This window comes from Mobula birostris, chromosome 7, assembly GCF_030028105.1.
Source record: "Mobula birostris isolate sMobBir1 chromosome 7, sMobBir1.hap1, whole genome shotgun sequence".
Classification (NCBI taxonomy): domain Eukaryota; kingdom Metazoa; phylum Chordata; class Chondrichthyes; order Myliobatiformes; family Myliobatidae; genus Mobula; species Mobula birostris.
In genome coordinates, this window is record NC_092376.1 from 12,768,464 (window position 1) to 12,787,318 (window position 18,855).

Sequence of the window (18,855 nt, forward strand, 5' to 3'; positions counted from 1 at the left end):
ACATTTCATCTAGTATTGGATATTTCTACCAGGGGAAAATGGCAGACTAACAATCCCTAAAACATAGGAGCAGAATTAAGCCATTCCGCCCATCAAGTTGTTTCTGCCATTTCTTCATGGCAGAATCTTACCATTAATCGTTATCCCTCTCAAGCCCATTTTCCTGCCTTCTCCTAGTAACTCTTGATGTCCTTGATAATCAAGAACCTATCCATCTCCACTTTAAATATACCCAATGAGTTGGCCTCCTCAGGTGTCTGTGGCAATGAATTCCATGGATTCACCGCCCTCTGGCAAAACAAATTTCTCCTCACCTCTGTTCTGAAGGGATATCCTTGCATTCTGAGGCTGTGCACTCCAGTCCTAGACTCGTCCACTATTAGAAACATCCTCTCCATGTTCATTGTATCTGGGACAGGGGCTCCCATGGGTTTTCCAGGGTGGTCTTGGTTCCCCCCCACAACCCAAAGACATACTGGGTAGGTTAATAAATCATTGTAAATTATCCTATAATGAGATCATCATTAAATTGGGGTTGTCAGGGGTTGCTGGGGAGCACATCTCAAAGAGCCTGATGGACTTAGTCTATGCTGTATTGCTAAATAAATAAATCAATAAATAAATTCTCCTGCCTTCTTCCCATAACCTTTGACACCCTGAATTATCAAGAACCTATCAACCTCCTCTTTAAGTACTCCCAATGACTTAGCTTCCACAGCAGCATGTGGCAATGAATTCCACAGGTTCACCTGTCTTTGGCAAAAGAAATTCCTCCTCATCTCTGTTCTAAAGGGGTGTCCTTCTGTTCTGAGTTTGTGCCCTCTGGGCCTAGAATTTCAGGGAGAGAGAAAGACACGGGGAGAAAGATAGTCTAATCATAAACAAGAGAAAATTTGCAGATACTGGAAATCCGAGCAACGCACACAAAATGCTGGAGGAACTCAGAAGGCCAGGCAGCTTCTATGGAAAAAAGTACGGTCGACGTTTTGGGCAGGACTGGATAAAAAAAAATGAGGAGTAGATTTAAAAGTTGGGTGAGGGGAGAGAGAAACACAAGGTGGTAGGTGAAACTGGGAGGGGGAGGGATGAAGTAAAGAGCTGGGAAGTTGTTTGGTGAAAGAGATACAAGGCTGTAGAAGGGGGAGTCCGATAGGAGAGGTCAAAAGGCCATGGAAGAAAGAAAAGGGGGGAGGAGCACCAGAGGGAGCCGATGGGCAGGCAGAGAGATAAAGTGAGAGAGGGAAAAGGAAGGAGATGGGGAATTGTCAAGGAGAGGGGGGGCATTACTAGAAATTCAAGAAATCAATGTTCATGCCATCAGGTTAGAGGCTACCTAGACGGAATATAAGGTGTCTAGTGTCTTTATGTCCCTCACGATCTTTGGTCAGGTCTCCCCTCAGCCTCTAGCGCTCAAGAGAAAACAACCCATACTGTCCAAACTCTGCTTGTAGCAATTCCCCGCTAATCCGGGCAGCATCTTGATAAATGTCTTCTGCACTCTCTCCAAAGCGTCCACATCCCTTCTATAATGGCACAACCAGAACTGAATGCGATACTCAAGATGTGACCTAACCAGAGTTTTATAAAGCTGAGGCAAAACTTCCTGACTCTTGAACTCAGTGTCTTGACTAATAAATGTAAGAACGCTATGTGCCTTCTTGGTTATCTTATCAGCTTTGGCAGCCATTTTCATGGAGCTAAGGATTTGAACCCCATGATCCCCTCTACACATTGTGGAATTATGGATCTGTGTTGCCATTTCCCTTTGTTTGTCAGCCCAAGGACCATAAAACCATAAGACATAAGACCAGAATTAGGTCATTTGGCCCATCAAGTCTACTCTACCATTTTATCCTGGCTGATCTGTTTCCCTCTCAGCCCCATTCTCCTACCTTCTCGCCGTAACTTCATGCCCTGATTAATCAAGAAACTATCAACCTCTGCCTTAAACATACCCAGTGACTTAACATCCACAGCCATCCGTGGCAATGAATTCCACAGATTCACCACTTTCTGGCAAAATAAATCCTCCTCATCTACGTTCTAATTAGATGTCCATCTAAGCCTTTCAATTCTGGAATCATTTTTGTGAACCTCCTGTGAACCGTCTGCAATGTCAGCACATCTTTTATTAGGGCAACAGCTTGGAAAACATTTTCAAAACTGAATAATATTCTGTGTGTTATTTGCTTACTGTTTTTCTGTTTGTACAACTTGTTCTTTGATTTGCACGTTGGGTGTTTGATGTTTTCTTTAAATGGGTTCCATGGTGTTTCTTTGTTTCCTGGCTGGCTGTGGAAGGAAGAATCCCTGTGCTGTAAACTGTTTTTTTTTCTGGCTATCCATCCCATAGGATGATGATGGTTCCTTTCAGTCAGTTAGTGGGGTTTGAATACTCCACTCCTCAGAAAGGAACAGTGTGTGCGTGAGCGGATTTTAGGTGAGTAGGGGGCTGCACAGGTCCAGACCCACCCTCTCGACATCCCCTCCCGGATCCAGCGGCATGGTGGGGTCCAAAACGGCTGGGGGAAGTTCTGCTGCAGTGACTGGCCAGACCAAGCTTCGATGCAAGGGATGCCCTTTCCGCACTTCAGGGCACGTGTTTGCTAGATGGCCGTTGACCCTAAGAGAGGGTTCATCCACCCTTTCACAGGTCTGCAGGGTGTCTTGCCACCCTCCTCACCAAGAGAACCTGGTGGGGGAGCCGGTTTAGTCGCCGACCACCCGATCACGCAATCGGTAGTACTGGCACCAGTAGCACTCAGAGGAGTGACCTGACTCTATACTGTGTACATACTTTGATAATAAACATACTTTAAAACTTTGAAATATGTCCTTCAACTCACTGAGAAAATCAAGCATCCGAATACATCAGTCCTATATTAATCTCAGTGTTTCATTCTCTCCACCTTCTTATCAACTCCTCTCCAGGTTCTACCGCTCACCTACAAACTAAGGACAATTTACGTTGGCCAATTCGCCTACCAACACACACACCTTTGGAGTGCGGGAGCAAACAGAGCAATTCCACACATTTTCAGGGAGATCGTGCAAAATCAGCACAAACAGCATCCAGCCTTAGGATTGCACCCAGTCTTCCAACAATATGAGATGGCAGCTCAACTAACTGTGCCACTGTATCAGCCTATTACAGCAACCAATGCACTGAGAATGGAATTCACGAGCATCTTCTTTAACCACATAGTGGGTAGAACATGGGATTTCCCGCCACAGGAAGTAGTTGAAACCGTCAACAGGAAGTAGATAAATGAAAAGAAAAGAAGGGGATCAAAAGTCCTGCAGAGATTCAAACTAAACTTCTTATCAAAGTACGTATATGTAACCCTGAGACTTGTTTTCTTGTGGGCTGTGGTAAACCATGTATATAGGTTGTAACTAGGTTACCTGTCTGGACACGCCCCTCTGCTGACTGCTCCTGTGGCTCCTCCCACAGACCCCTGAATAAAGATGATTGTGTCGCTGCTCCTCCCTCAGCCCAGGACAGATATTCAGCATGGACACGGGTCCACTTACTATTAATAAAAGCCTTTCAGTATTTACTCTACTTCCAGTCTTTTGGAATAATTGATAGTGCGGAATACTCATTACATCCAAGAACCATAATACATTTAATGAAACATTTCACCCCAGGATTGACAAGCAACCAATGTGCAATTTGCAAATACAAAATAAAAAAAAATAAATAATTGTAATAAATAAATATGGAATAAATATCGAGAACATGACATGAAGCATCCTTGAAAGTGAGTCATGGGAACAGTTCAGTGATGAACAGCAGTGATGTTGAGTGAAGATATCGCCTTTGGTTCAGGAGCCTGATGGTTGAGGGGTATTAACTGTTCCTGAGCCTGGTGGTGAGAGTCTTGAGGCTCCTGTACCTTCTTGTTGATGGCAGCAAAGAGAAGAGTGCATGTCTTATGTGGTGGTGCACCTTGAAGATGGATGCTGGTTTCCCGTGACAACGCTCCGTGTAGATGTGCTCAACGGTGGGGAGGGTTTTACGCATGATGAACTGGGGCGTACCCACTAATTTTTGTAGGATTTTCCACTCAAGGGCATTGGTGTTCCTGTACCAGGCTGCAATGCAGCTGGTCAATGTACTCTCCACTACGCATCTATAGCATCCATCGGTTGTGGGAACAGTTTGGTGAGTGAAGTTGCGTCAAGTAATCACACTGACAGCAAGAATTTCATTTATTTGCTCACCAGGGATGTGGTCATCTTATCACTTATTGCCCAACACTGATTGCTTGAAGATTATTAAAACATGGTTTGCTTTATTTAGTGTTGCATAGTTACCATAAATGGCATGCAGCGTGTACTGTAATTTTAGTTAATTACTTCAAGTAATTCCTGTGGTGGGATTTGAATTTATTTGTCCAGATCAATAGCTCAGCCCTCTGAGGTATTCATCTAGTAAGTTAAACCCCATGCTCTACCAATTAGAGACCATTTCAAAGCGGCAGATTTGATGTTAAAAAAAGAGTATAAATACAATAATTTGCAATCATTGTCCAAAGGTGATTCAGGCAATCAATAAAATGAGATCTCATTTCTTTCAAAAGCCATTTTTTTCATGAGGGGAAACAAAGTCTCCTTTAAGTCGTAGCTGGTTGCTTATTCAATAACACTGCGACATTAATGCTTTCTTCCTTAATAATAAACTACAAAAAGCTAATATGATTAATTAGGCCACTTACAACCCGGTCACCAGCTGAGCTCATATTCCGCTGGTTTAAATGACTGCGTGGAAGCATGCAAGGCAGAAAATAATGTTGCAAGAGCAGGGAAGTGAATAGAGATTTTGAACGCTTGATTTAATTTAATCCGGGTTGGCGAAACAAAATCAGATGATATAAGTGTGAGCTATTCGTAAATATTTCCCTTTTGCTCATCCTTTCTGAAGTTCAGACCGCTTCAATAATTTTGCTCAGTGCCGATCCAATATCTGACTTAATTTCATGCTTGCTTTCTGTTATTCTTCATCCACAGAAGCCGTGGAGTCATATGAAATAGTCTCAAGCCCTTTGACCTGTTCTCGAGGGTGAACTGCGAAGGATATTCACTTTCCAGAGTCAGAGAGGCTTATTGCTCGCCTCAGCTTACTATCATTTAAAGTTCAAAGTAAATTTATTATCTCAGTACATATATGTCACTACATACAGCCCATCAAGCCACCCCCACCCCCCCAAGAAAATCCTTGATTTAACCCTAGCCTAATCACAGGACAATTTACAATGACCAATTAACCTACCAACCAGTACATCTTTGGACTGTAAGAGGAGACCGGAGCACCCGGAGGAAACGCACGCGGTCACGGGGAGAACATAACAAACTCCTGGCAGACAGCAGTGGGAATTGAACCCAGGTTGCCTGTACGGTAAAGCATTGTGTTAACCACTACGCTACCGTGCCACTCCTTCTAAAAGGTTCAAAGGTTCATTTTATTATCAAGGTATGTATGCAGAATACAACTCTGAGATTTGTCTTTTCTAGATAGCCAAAGCATACAGATAACTATCCAAGTAATTGCAAGAAAGATACTAATTCTTTCACCCCACATGAAAAGAAAAGAAACAAAAACTCACAAACCCCAACCCCTTCCTCGCATAACAACTAACAGATCTCCCAAACCCATGGCCCATAATAGACAACAAGAAAGAATGGGCGAGAACATGAAAAAACATAGAATTGAAAGAGACCGATATTAACTACAGTCCTATCCATAAATCTCAGAATTTCAATAACATCTCTGAGTGCATTAGGACCCAACGGCCCGTACAAGGGAAGCGACTCGAACCACTCCAAGGGCAATGACATGAACCAGCGTCACCTTCAAGGGCAGTGACTTGAACCTGCTGTGAGTAGATACCAAGAAATACAATAGAATCAATGAAAAACTACACATAAAACCAGACAAACAACCAATGTGCAAAAGAGAATACATAATAATGACAATAAATAAAGAAGTAATAAATAATACTGAGAACATGAGTTGCTGAGTCCATGGAAGTGAGTCCATAGGTTGTAGAATCAGTTCACTTTTGAGGTGAGTGAATTTATCCACCCTGGTTCAGGAGCTTCATGGTTGAGGGGTAATAACTGTTCCTGACTTGATGCTGTGGGACCTAAGGCTCCTGTACTTCCTTCCCAATGGCAACAGTGAGATGGCCTGGCTGATGAGGGCTCTAGATGATGAAGGCTGCTTTCTTATGGCAGTGCTCCTTGTTGATGTGCTAAATGGTGGGAAGAGAAGGGCTGTTCATGTGATGGACTGTATCCAACAGAACCAGGAGGAACTTTCACCAAACTCCCTCAGGCCCCAACAACTCTTTGAGGTTGATGTGAGAGCATTCATCAGGAGGGTAAATCCATGGAAAGCATCTGGCCCAGACAGTGTACCTGGCCAAGAACTGAAGACTTGTGCTAATCAACTGGCTGGAGCGTTTACTAATATCTTTAACCTCATACTTCAGCACCATACCAGTGACCAGGAAGAATATGGTAACCTGCCTGAATGACTATTGGACTATTGCCCAGTAGCCCTTATATCCACTGTGGTAAAGTCATATGGCACGGAAACAAGATCTTTCACCAGCTGTCAAGGGTGAACAACAAGCAGCCATTTAAACACATCCTATTTCGTCCTCTCCACGTTCCCATCAACCAGCTTCATATTCTACCATTCATGAAAGGGGGCACAGAACTCACAACCTGCACCTCTTTCAGATGTCAGGGACAGTCAGCAGGACAACGATGAGGTCAGAGGGAGAACATCAATGGTCTGGTTTGAACAAGGGCTACTGGAGATATGAAACAGCATCACAATTACTTTTCCTCTCTGAGAATCATCACCTTGTCATGGTGGAGAGGCTTGTGAGATCCTGAGATCCCCAGAGCAATGCCATCTGTAGCTTAGCTCCTGGTAAGATCAAGGGGGGAGTTCCAGACAAAGAATAATCCAACCAAGACCTCATTGGTAGAGCTGGCAGAGGATGATGACACATCATAATGACAGTGAGGGCGGAGGAAGGCTGCAGCTGTAATGGGTCCCTAATTCTGCTAAGGAGAGTGTGCTGGCTACCCATTTATCAGCCTCCCATTGTTAAGCAAAGTCACATACAGGCAGGGAAATAACTCTTAGGAGAACATCAAGTGATCACACTACTACTAAGATGTATTTCAGCTTTGAGTATAATGTCAAGCACATGGATGCAATCATAAAGAAGGTAGATCAGCACGTCAGCTTCAGGTGGTTCAGAAGGTGTTAGGCTTGTTGGCCTTCATTGGTTGGAGGAGTGAGTTCAAGAGCTATGAGGTAATTTTGCAGCTCTATAAAACTCTGGTTAGACCACATTAGGAGTATGGTGTTCATTTCCATTTGCTTCTTTATGGGAAGGATATGGCAGCCTTAGACAGAGTGAAGAGGAGATTTATGAGGATACTGCCTGGATGAGAGAGCAAGTCTTATGAGGAAAGGTTGAGCGAGCTAGGGCTTTTCTCTTTGGAGACAAGGAAGATGAGAGGTGATTTAACAGAGGGGAATAAGATGATAAGAGAGATTGATGAAGTAGAAGCCAATGCTTTTTTTGCAGGGTGGTAGGTGATTGGAGGAAAGTATAGGGCAGAAGTTAGACTTATGTTTTTGACACAGAGAGTGAAAAGTGCAAGAAACACCCTGCCAGGGGTGATGACAAAGGCAGATACATTAGGGACATTTAAAAGAATCTTAGATAGGCACATGGATGAAGGAAAGATATAGGCCAAAAAGGGAGGGAAGGGATAGATTAGATTAGATTAGATTAGATTATGAGGACAGGCAGTCCTCTTTTATTATCATTTAGTAATGCATGCATTAAGAAATGATACAATGTTCCTCCAGTGTGATATCACAGAAACACAAGACAGACCAAGACTGAAAAACTGACAAAAACCACATAATTATAACATATAGTTACAGCAGTGCAGTGTGCTAAATTCTATGATCAATGCTTTCTTAATAGCTTCAGGAGATTTGTCATGTCACCATATATGTAGCAGACTTTTATGGATGCACTGTAGAAAGTATCCTGAGTGGGTGCATCACGGCCTGGTATGGCAACGCCAGCGCAGATGAGCGCAAGAGGCTGGACAGAGTAGTGGACACAGCTTGGTCCACCACGGGCACCGCCCTCTCCACCATTGACGTCTACAGGAGGCACTCCATCAAGAAGACAACATCTATCTTCAGGGATCCCTACTATCTGGGCCTTGCCCTTTTCTCACTTCTACCATCAGGCAAGAGGTACAGAAGCCTGAAGTCCCAAGTCACCAGGTTCAGGAACAGCTACTTTCTTTCAGCAATTAGTTTCTTGAACCAACCTAGTTGCATCACAGTCTGCTGCAGCATCAGAATGTAAGAAGGTACAGAGAGTAGCGGATTCTGTCCAATATATTCATTCAATCGCTTCAAGACGACTGGAATATGAAAGCGAGGATGTACTTTTCACTCTTTGTAAGGTACTGTTCAGGCCACATTTGGAATTTTCTGCAGAATTTTGAGTCCCATATCTGAGAAAGGACGTGTTGGCCCTGGCGAAGGTCCAGAGAAGTTTTACAGGGATTATTCTAGGAATTTATATTTTATTTTTATTTACAGATACAGCACAGAACACACCCTTCTGGCACGCCAAGCTGCACTGCTCATCGACTCATCTATTTAACCCTAACCTAATCACAGGACAATTAACAATGACCAATTAATCTACAAACCAGTACCTGTTTGGTCTGTGATAGGAAACCGGAGCACCTGGAGGAAACCCACACACCCATAGGAAGGAATGTATGAACTTCTTACAGAAGACTCGAGAATTGAACTCCAAACTCCAACTCCCTGACATTATCCTACCATGGCACATGAAAAATGAGGAACATTTTATGGCTTTGGGTCTGTATGCATCAGAGTTCAGAAGAATGGAGGGGGGAATGGAACGGGATCTCAATGAAACATAGCAGATACTGAAAAACTCAGATAGAGCGGACATGGGGAAGATGTTGTATTAATAGAGTCAAACAGTACAGCCTCAAAAAAGAGATGTCCTATTAAAACTGAGATGTGAAGAATTTCTTCAGCTGAGGGTGGTGAACCTATTGAAGTTGCTGCCACTGACAGCAAAAGAAGACAGGTGATTGGTGTATTAAAGGCAGAGATTGATTGACTATTGATTGATAGAGGGTTAAGCTTTCCAAGGAGCAGATGGGTGAATGTAGTTGAATGAAGAGTAGATCAGACTTGATGGGCAAAATCTATATCTATATTTATAATCTTTTGTGTTGTAAGCTCATACCTCTCTGAAAGTGGCGTCAAAATATATTGTATGCTAATGAAGGCATTTGGTTAGGGCATTGATTATAAAAGTTAGCAGGTCATGTTGCAGCTCTATAGAGGGTGGAGGATAAAAATTAGTTAGAGAAACCAGGGAAAGTTGTTCCCAATGTTGGGTGCTTCAAGGATCAGTACACAATTGTTAATATTCTGATCAAAAGAGTACAGGGGAAATCTGAGGGGACACAAACTCTCAGAGATTATTTAATATCTAGAATTCAGAATCAGAATAAGGTTTAATATCACTGAGATATAGAAACATGTCATGCAATTTGCTATTTTGTGTCAGCAATATAGTGCAATACATAAAAACATCTATAAATTAAAATAAGAAAAATATATTTTTAATATGATATAATATCAATCTTAATAATTATAATAGGTTTCTTCAATAGGTACATTTAATCTTAGCGAAATGTATGCAGTATACATCCTGACTTTGTTTTTCTTCACAACATCCACGAAAACAGAGGAGTTCCCCCAAAGAATGAATGACAGTTAAAACATGAGAACCCCAAAGACCCAACCTCCCGAGCTCCCTCTTCCCACGCACAAGCAGCAGCAAGGCCATGAAATCCCCACCCTCACCAGCAAAAAAATGCATCAGTGCCCTCCACTGAGCACTCAAGCATTCAGCAAAGCATCAGTAAAGTCACAGGCTTGCAGTACCCCAAAGACTACTCGTTCACCCGGTAATTCGACATACCACAGGCTCTCTCTACCTAATAAGGGAAAGAGAGGTGTCCCCGTTTCACAGCGAGAGTGGAGACATAACAAACAACTCGCTGATTTACAATATTAAACGTATATTGTGTTGCTTTTTCCAAGCCTTGTGCCAGAGAGTTGGCTCCAGAAGGGCACAGCTCTCCAGACACACAACCCCCGGCAGCTTACCCGCTGCTCCCAATGTTCCACGTTGTCCTACGACGCTGCAGTCAGGGGCACCGGCCTTGAATCAGCACGTCCCCAGAGCCACAAAAATCCGGAACCCCGAAGGCACGCTGGCCTTCCAGGCTGTGTCCTTGGGATATCAAAAAGTGGCTGGTCGTGAAGCCCTGGGAGCAGGTCCCATTCCCGCAAAGAACTGAAGTCAGAGTGTAACTCCAGGTCAAGGTCTTCAAAAGAATCTTGGAAAGGAAAGAAAGAGATATCAAAGATAGAAATAGAGCTGTTTCCAAAGATGCAAGCAAAGCAGTCACCGTTCAGTGCCATCTTGACTTCACTCCGCCTCGTGTTAATATAAATGTATATTAAATTAAGTATATTATTTTATCTTATATATCAATATACAGTACTGAACAAAGTTCTTCAGCACAGATATATAGCAAGGGTGACGAAGAATTTGCATAGCACTACATTTATCAATATGGAGTGGAGAGCGAGTTTGTAAATCTAGTGGGAGCAAAGGGAATGGTGAGGGTGGACTGTCGTGGGAGGGGTGTGGGACAGATGGCAAACAAGGAGTGCTGGGGCAGGAGGTGATGCGGGTGCAGACACACCCAGCCCTGATACATCAGGCAAGATCCTTTCATCCTAAACTATTGGTTTATTGGTTATCAAAATCAGGTTTATTATCACCAGCATGTGTTGTAAAATTTGCTAACTTATCAGCAGCAGTTCAATGCAATACATAATAAAGAAGAAGAAGAAAACTATAAAATAATAATAATAAATAAGTAAATCAATTACAGTATACCTATATTGAATAGATTAAAAATCGTGCAAAAAATAGAAATACTATGTATTAAAAAAGTGAGGTAGTGTTCATGGGTTCAATGTCCATTTAGGAATCGAATGGCAGAGGGGAAGATGCTGTTCCTGAATCGCTGAGTGTGTGCCTTCAGGCTTCTGTATCTCCTACCTGATGGTAACAGTGAGAAAAGGGCATGTCCTGGGTACTGAGTGCAGAATGCCTCTCTGGTGCTTCCCTCTCCCTCCCCTCTCCCTTCCTCTTTTCCCACCATGATTCCTCCTGAAAAAAGAGAGTAAAAGCTAGTGAAGTACGTGGAAAGAGCTGTGAACTGAGGCTGACAGGGGTCATCATACATTCAATGGGCTAACTGGTCTCCTTTGCCAAAACAACCAGTTCTCCAGTGAGGAGACCTGCCCACTTCCCTTCCCACAACCTGAATGATGTGATAAGTAACATGGATATAGCTTACAGATGTGCTTATCAGTGAACAGAACATCTACCCACCTTTGGACTTTGGCCTCCAGGCTACAGACTATATGTGCTTGTATGACATAGTACCATATTTAGGTGAAGTCTCAGCTTTGAATATTAATTGTTAGGGTCACATTTAATAGATAAAACGTAAGTCAAATAATAACTGTTGATGCTACCTTTTCAGGTAATTTCTCTGAGAAAGTTATATGGCTATACTTGACCAACTTAGAATATTACAACTCTGTACAGGCCATTCAGTCCACAATATTGTGCTGGTATTTTAACCTACTCTAGAATCAATATAATCTTTCCCTCCTACATATCCCTCCATTTTTCTATCATCTTAAACGTCCTGCCTCTACCAATACCCCTGGCAGGGCATTCTATTCACCACTGCTCTCAGTGTAAAGAACTTACCTCTGACATTTTCCTTATACTTTCCTCCAATCACATTAACATTGTGCCCTATTGTGTCTGGCTATCCACTTGGTCTATGTCTTTTATCTTCTTGTATAGGTAACCGGGTGACCGTCAGATCGTTCAAAGTGTACTTAGGCATCCATCCGGGTAATGGTAGAATAGTTGTCTGTGCCTTTAAGGGAGACGGTGATGTCATTACGCATGCTCAGGATAGTGGGGAGACCACTTTGTTTTCTGCTGAAGATGCTGTTAGGGCATTGGAATCGGGTTCCTCCCAGAGTTTGGTGGGCATGGTGAGGAAAGGTGAGCATTAATTGACAATATCCATGAGAATTTGTTTATGTTTGTTGGCAAATCGAGAATATCGGTAATTTGACATGTTTTACAGGTGGATGCTTTAGATTTTCTCGAGTAAATGACTCAACGCTGGATCGCACGGCTTGGGCAAAGTTCCTCACCATCCAAGCAGGTCAGTCTTCCTGTAATTTAACTACCAGGCAATAGCTTGTAAAAGTTGTGCCAAAGTGTATCTTTTGTCTAACTTTATTGTATCAGGACTGATTGTTCATGTAACCGCGTAGTGTGAATGTTTAGTCTCCGTTCGGAAGTTCAGCACGTGTGTATGTCTTAGATGAGATGTATTTGCTTACATTTTTTGCTGTTATGTATAAGATGCAGGGTGGGTGGGATTCTAATGCTGTTTGTATTGTGTTCCTTCAGAATTGCCACTACCGTATTAGTTCTGGTGTTTTTTTTATACTGCATACACAATTCTGTCCATACACAAGGGTGTGGATCGGAAGTTAAACTGAGATTATAAGGGCAAGAACTGGTTGTAAGTTCATTTGTTTCGTTTTGCGACCCTCTTCTAAAAACATCTAAAACAGATAAAGGAATTAAAACCCGAAAAAGTCTGTGTTGTCCTGAGTGTGTACTTTTCCCCAGGCTACATATACCTCTATCAAATATCCCCTCAAACTCAAAATACAGAGTGCTGATCTGTATTGATCGAGAAGAGACATGAATATAGAAGATGGCAGAGTACAACACAGGACAAGGCCCTTCGGCTTTCAGTATTGTACTGAACTAACTAAATTAGTAATCAAGTGTCCACTAAACTAATCCCCTTTGCCTGTACAATGTCAACATCCTTTATTTTCAAGCACATTCGTGTGTCTGTCTAAGATCCTTGTGATCATCTCTGTTGCATTTGCCTCCACCAACACCCCAGGCACCCGCCAGTCTCCGTGTAAAAGGATTGCCCTGCGTATCTATCTATTTAGTTATTTATTTGGCGATAGAGCACAGAGTAGACCATTCCGGCCCTTCAGCCACACTGACCCAGCAACCCCTGACAAACTCAATCAGCCCTGACATCATCAAAGGACAATTTAGAATGACCAACTAACCTACCCAGTACATTTTGGGACTGTGTGAAGAAATCAGAGGACCTGGAAAACCCACGCACTCCACAGGAAGGACGTAGAGAGACTCCTTACAGAACGGTGCCAGAATTAGACTCCAAACTCTAGAATGCCCCTCTGGAAATTTCGACCTACCTCTCTTATTGTAAATGCATGCCTTGCAGTGTTAGATATTTCAACCGTGGTTATCAGATACTAGCTGTCTACTCTATGCTTCTTATAATCTTACAAATTTCTGCCAGGTTTCCCCTCAGCATTAGCCGTTGCAGAGAAAGTCCTGCCGAAGGGTGTCAGCCGGAAAAGTCGACTGTATTCTTTGCCATGGATGCTGCCTGACCTGTCAAGTTCCTCCAGCGTTTTGTGTGTGTTGCTTGGATTTTGAGCATCTGCAGAATTTCTCTGGTTTGAGGCTGAGAAAGTAACTCAGATTTGTCCAACTCTCCTTATAGCGTGTGCCCTCGAGTCCAGGTTGCATCCTCTCCATAACCTCCAGGTGTTTCTGGGGCAACCAGAATTGAATACATTACTCCAGATATAGCCCACCTGGAGTTTCACAAAACTGCAATATAAGATCTCAATTCTTGAAATCAGTTCCTCGGCAAATAAGGGCAAGTATGCCATATGCCTTCTTCATGACTCTGTTAACAGATGTAGCTACCTGCTGGACAAATAAACCAAGTTCAGAGCGTGGTTGAATCTCTGGAGTTGTGGAGGGCAGATCACAAGAATCATTTAAAGTAGAACATTATGTGGCAGCCTGTAGAGACATAGAGACAGAGACAGAGAGACAGAGAGTCACAGAGACACAGACACAGAGTCAGAGAGACAGAAACACAGAGACATAGACACAGAGTCAGAGAGACAGAAACACAGAAACAGAGACACAGAGACACAGACACAGAGTCAGAGAGATACAGAGACAGAGAAACCGACACAGTGACACAGACGCAGAGTCACAGAGACACAGACACAGAGACATAGAAACACACTCAGAGAGACAGTGACACAGAGACAGTGACACAGAGACAGAGTCACAGAGACACAGAAACAGAGATTCAACACAGACACAGAGACATAGAGTCAGAGAGACAGAGACACAGAGACACAGGCACAGAGACACAGAGATACGGAGACTCAATCAGAGAGACAGAGACAGAGTGATACAGAGATACATTGACACAGCAACAGAGACAGAGAGACAGAGACACAGAGTCACAGAAACAGAGACAGAGGCACAGAGACACAATGACACAGAGAAACAGAGACACAAGGCAGAGAGTCAGAGAGACAGAGACACAGCGACACAGACACAGAGACACAGAGTCAGAGAGACAGTGACACAGTGACAGAGACAGAGAGACACAGAGATAGAGACACAGAGACACAGAAACAAAATGACACAAAGACAAACAGAGAGAGAGAGACACACACACAGACACAGATGAACAGAGACACAGAGACAGAGAGACAGAGACACAGTGACAGAGACAGAGAGACACAGAGATAGAGACACAGAACTACAGAGACAGAGAGACACAGAGACACAATGATGCAGAGACACAGAAACAGAGAGAGAGAGAGAGAGACACACACACACACACAGACACAGATGAACAGAGACAGAGACACTGAGACACTGTGACAGAGACACAGAAGCTCAAAATTTTGAATTTTGAAGTTTTCAGAAATTTTCAAGATTTTGGGTATGGATGGTCAGAGGAATCTGATACTGCAAAGGTGTAGGACAGATTAGCTTTGATTCTATTGAATGATGGAGTAGGTTTCCTACCTACAGGAACGATGTAAAGAAGGTTTAAAGAGTAAAGAGAAAATTTACAAAGAATTTGCCAGGTCTGGAGGACCTGAGTTGCAAAGAAAAATTTAATAGGTGAGAGCTTTATCTTTGGAATATGGAAGACTGAGAGGTGATTTGATAGAGGTATACAACATTATGAGGGGTATAGATAGGGTAAATCATGCAGGTTTTTTCCACCGAGACTGGGTGCGTTTGCAACCAAAGGTCATGGATTAAAGGTGAAAGGTGAGAATTTCTAGGTTTGAGGGTCTGAATAGTTAACTCTTACTCCTATTCTTGTATATTCTTCTGTTCAACCAAAGACCCTGATGGGATACCTCGAATGGACAAGCATCCCTTTGCAGAGTGCAGTGATTTGTGGGAGTGGTGGGGGAAAGATTGGGGAATAGGGGAAATAGACCTTAGATAACTGGTGCAAGAGCATGAAGGAAGAAGCATAAAAACATGTTCTCACCTCCATCCAGCAACTCTCTCCTGCATTCCACACTCAATCTGCCTTTCAAGTTTCTCTGTCTGTCTGCCTCCATCTATCATCCACCTGCCACTCTACCAACCCCTCCAATCACTTTGGGCTCCTGCATCAACAGTTCCCCATCTCTTCTTTATGCACACCTGCTCGGCTCTCCATTTTCTATCCTGATGCCGGCCTTTGACCCCAAACGCTGACAATTCCTACCCTTCCCCAGATGCTGCTCGAGCTGTTTGCTCCTGCAGGGAGAAGAAAGAGAAGAGCTGTCTGCTCCTGCAAGGCGTGCTGCCACAAGAAAGCAGCATCTCTCTCTCTCTCTCTCTTATTTTGGCCCTCGTCCCAAATCAAGTTTGGTTAAGGGCCAGCCATTCTGAATGCAAAAGTTCAAAAGTTCAAAGTAAAGTTATTATCAAATTGCATATATGTCACCATATACAACCCTGAGATTCATTTTTTTTTACATATAATCAATAAATCTGTAATAGAATAATAACTATAATAGAATGAAAGGAAGACTGTCCCCAGCAGGATGGACAAACAAGCAATGTGCAAAAGAGAACAAACTGTGCAAGTACGAAAGTAAAACAAAAAACAAGCAATAAATATTGAGAACATGAGGTGAAGAGTCCTTGAAAGTGAGTCCATAGGTTATGGGAACATTTCAATGATGGGGCAAGTGAAGTTTAGTGAAGTTATCCCCTTTGGTTTAAGAGACTGATGGTTGAGGGGTAGTAACTATTCCTGAACCTGGTGGTGCCATTTCCTGAGGCTCTTGTACCTTCTTTCTGATGGTGGCAGCAAGTAAAGGGCATGTTCTGTGTGGTGGGTGTAGAGGGGGGTCCCTGATGATGAATACTGCTGCTTTCCTGCAATAACGCTTCATGTAGATGTGCTCAGTGATGGTGAGGACTTTACCCGTGATGACTGGGCCATCGCCACCACTTTTTGTAGGATTTTCCATTCAAGGGCATTGGCTGTATTAAATACTCTCCACTACAGATATATAGAAACTGTGACATAAAGAAAGCCTAACATTTTTATCTGGCATCACATGGCCACTTAACCTGGTTTAAGACCAATTAAGATCATATATTGTGAGGGTTGCAATGACAGCTGCCAATTTATACCCTCCCAGTTGATGCCACCTGGTTAACCACCACTAATGATGCCTTCTGAGGCATAAATGATGGGAAACACGGTTGCTGTTCTTCAAGTGGTACCAGAACTATTTAGGTCCTTTTGAAGCATCAAGCTGAATGGCTACAGTACACAGTGTTGGAACTCAAAATAATGGGTGGTATACTAAAAAACTGGCGCACGCTAGGAAACCCAAGGAAAGTGATCTACATGAGCATGAATTTGGCACAGCCTTTTTTTTTAGTACATGATACTATTACAGTTCGAGGTGTCAAAGTTCAGAGTTTAATTCCAGCATCCCCTGTCAGATTGTTTTCATATCGTTCTTCCCGTGAGCGCGTGGGTTTCCTCAAGGTGTTCTAGTTTCCTCCTATAGTCCAAAAGCATACCCGTTAGTAGGTTAATTGGTCATTGTGAATTGTCTTGTGATTAGACTAGCGTTAAATTAGGGCATTGCTGGGCAGCGCTGCTCAGTGCGCCGGAGGTACCATTTGTGCTGTATCTCTAAACAAAAAAAAGAAAAGAAAAGGAATGTTAGTTACAGAAAAACTTAATTAAGTAACAAACTAGTTTCTGATTGCAGAAGTAGAATGATTATCCACAGGTCTAACAGCATTTAATTTTCTATCACAACAATAGAGTGCACATCATGATATAATTAGTGATGTTCCTGAAACCTGGGTGTTGTCACTGCTGTATTCTGCGTCTCTACCCTCGAGCAGCACAAGCAGAATACTGGAGGAACTCAGCAGTTCGGACACTTTCTAATGAAGAGAATAAGCAGTGGACTTTTCAAACTGATATTCTACTTCTAGGCTTCATCTGGGGTTCTGTCACCACATTAGCACAATCCAAATCTCAATTGTACGGTTATTAAAAACGCAAACACGAGGAATTCTGCAGATGCTGGAAATTCAAGCAACACACATCAAAGTTGCTGGTGAACGCAGCAGGCCAGGCAGCATCTCTAGGAAGAGGTACGGTCGACGTTACGGGCTGAGACCCTTCGTCAGGACTAACTGAAGGAAGAGCTAGTAAGAGATTTGAAAGTGGGAGGGGGAGGGGAAGATCCAAAATGATAGGAGAAGACTGGAGGGGGAGGGATGGAGCCAAGAGATGGACAGGTGATAGGCAAAAGGGATATGAGAGGATCATGGGACAGGAGGCCCAGGGAGAAGGAAAAGGGGGGGGGGGGGGAAAAACCCAGAGGATGGGCGAGGGGTATAGTCAGAGGGACAGAGGGAGAAAAAGGAGAGAGAGAAAAAAAGAATGTGTGTATAAAAATAAGTAACGGGTGGGGTACGAGGGGGAGGTGGGGCATTAGCGGAAGTTTGAGAAGTCAATGTTCATGCCATCAGGTTGGAGGCTACCCAGACGGAATATAAGATGCTGTTCCTCCAACCTGAGTGTGGCTTCATCTTTACAGTAGAGGAGGCTGTGGATAGACATGTCAGAATGGGAATGGGATGTGGAATTAAAATGTGTGGCCACTGGGAGGTCCTGCTTTCTCTGGCAGACAGAGCGTAGATGTTCAGCAAAGCGGTCTCCCAGTCTGCGTCGGGTCTCGCCAATATATAGAAGGCCACATCGGGAGCACTGAACGCAGTATATCACCCCAGTCGACTCACAGCTGAAGTGTTGCCTCATCTGGAAGGACTGTCTGGCGCCCTGAATGGTGGTAAGGGAGGAAGTGTAAGGGCATGTGTAGCACTTGTTCCGCTTACAAGGATAAGTTCCAGGAGGGAGATCAGTGGGGAGGGATAGGGGGGACGAATGGACAAGGTAGTCACGTAGGGAGTGACCCCTGCGGAAGGCGGGGAGGGGAGGGAAAGATGTGCTTAGTGATGTGATCCTGTTGGAGGTGGCGGAAATTACGGAGAATAATATGTTGGACCTGGAGGCTGGTGGGGTGGTAGGTGAGGACCAGGGGAACCCTATTCCTAGTGGGGTGGCGGGAGGATGGAGTGAGAGCAGATGTGCGTGAAATGGGGGAGATGCGTTTGAGAGCAGAGTTGATAGTGGAGGAAGGGAAGCCCC